General features: G+C 51.0%; 1 protein-coding gene across 1 annotated transcript in view; it reads left to right on the forward strand.

Annotated features, from left to right (window-relative positions):
* The first annotated feature begins 799 nt into the window (after positions 1–799).
* The window catches only part of ARMCX2 (armadillo repeat containing, X-linked 2), a 4,577-nt gene continuing 4,077 nt past the window's right edge, over positions 800–1,299 (forward strand). Inside the window, exons 1-2 of the mRNA XM_008587509.1 lie at positions 800–873; positions 1,130–1,213. The gene's annotated coding sequence lies outside the window, so the exon portion shown is untranslated. The remainder of the gene's footprint in view (positions 874–1,129; positions 1,214–1,299) is intronic.

Below are 1,299 nucleotides of genomic sequence, written 5' to 3' on the forward strand. Positions count from 1 at the left end.
ATGGGTCAATTTACAGATCATATGGAAATATGCTTATCTTGTAAAAAAAATTCATTTTCAGATGTTCGAATATCTTGGCATGTTCTGAAAACTATTTCCTATGTGGCCAAGGGAATTCATTTTCTATGAGGTAAAAAATTGACCAAAATTAATGGTGCCTTCCAATGGAAGTGGGAAATCTTTTTTATAAAACATGCTCGCCTGTTTTTGTGCTGTTTCCCACACTGAATCCTTGTTTTCTTGTATTTTCTTACTATAAAAATAAGGCGTGAAGATAATTTTTGAAAAAAAAAAGAAAAAAAGAAAAGAAAAGAGTATTCCAGAAGTACTGACTCCACTCTCACTCCTTGCCTCCTTTCTGACACCCTGTCCCTTACCTATACTGGAGCAGGGACCCAATTGCAAGGGAAACGGTGGGGACTGGAGGTGGAGCGAGGGAAGAGTGTCCAGTAGCCCAGGAAGGGATGAGGCAATTCCCCAACAAAAAGTACAAATTGTCAATAGCCCTCTGAGAAGATGTAGCCCCTCCCTGATAACCAGAGAAAGGCAAATTCTAACGACAGGGAGAGGGGCTACTTTTGGCCTCGGAACTACAAAGACAAAACATGAGTGACAGGACCAGCTGTGGCAGGGTGAGGTGGGAGTGGGGGCAAAGGAGGGAGCTCGTACTCTCGGTGGGAGTGGAAATTGGGGACCCAAGCTTACTGGCGATGCGGCCCTCACGTGACCAGGAGCTGACGTGGGCAAAGGTACTTAAAGCCCTGACCGCCGTCCTCCGTCCTCCTCTGGGTACCAACTCTATTGCGCTGCGCACTGCCGTGCGTTTAACCCAGGCGAGGAGGAGGAGGAGAAAATTCCCTCAGATCCGGGCAGGTGGGTGTGAGGGTGGGTTCGGCCTGGGACCCCTGAGTAGGGGCAGCCTCGGGATGCGGGAGTCCGAGGCCGCGGATGCCTCCGCTTCGCCTGCTCCAGGCCGGCTTTCCAGACCCTGGGCTCTCAGACGCAGCTGATTTTGGTGGGCGGCGGGGAGAGGGGGAGGGGGAAACGAAAAGACTTGGATAGTCTTGGCGAAGAATCCGCTTACTTCCCCTCCCAGCCAGTGGTTTTTGGCTTTGTTTTTTACACTCAGGCCCCGCACCCCACATCCCGTCCTGTTCTGAGAGGAGAAGGGAAGAGAAATAAACGTGGCAGCGCACATAAGGCCAACGGAAAGGTTGGGAAAGGGTGACCGGAGGGGCAGGCCATTGGGAAACAATGTGGACCATTCACTCCCACCCTCATTCTGCAGACACCTCCCCA

Source organism: Galeopterus variegatus, unplaced genomic scaffold (genome assembly GCF_000696425.1).
Source record: "Galeopterus variegatus unplaced genomic scaffold, G_variegatus-3.0.2 Scaffold4408, whole genome shotgun sequence".
In the NCBI taxonomy this organism is placed as follows: domain Eukaryota; kingdom Metazoa; phylum Chordata; class Mammalia; order Dermoptera; family Cynocephalidae; genus Galeopterus; species Galeopterus variegatus.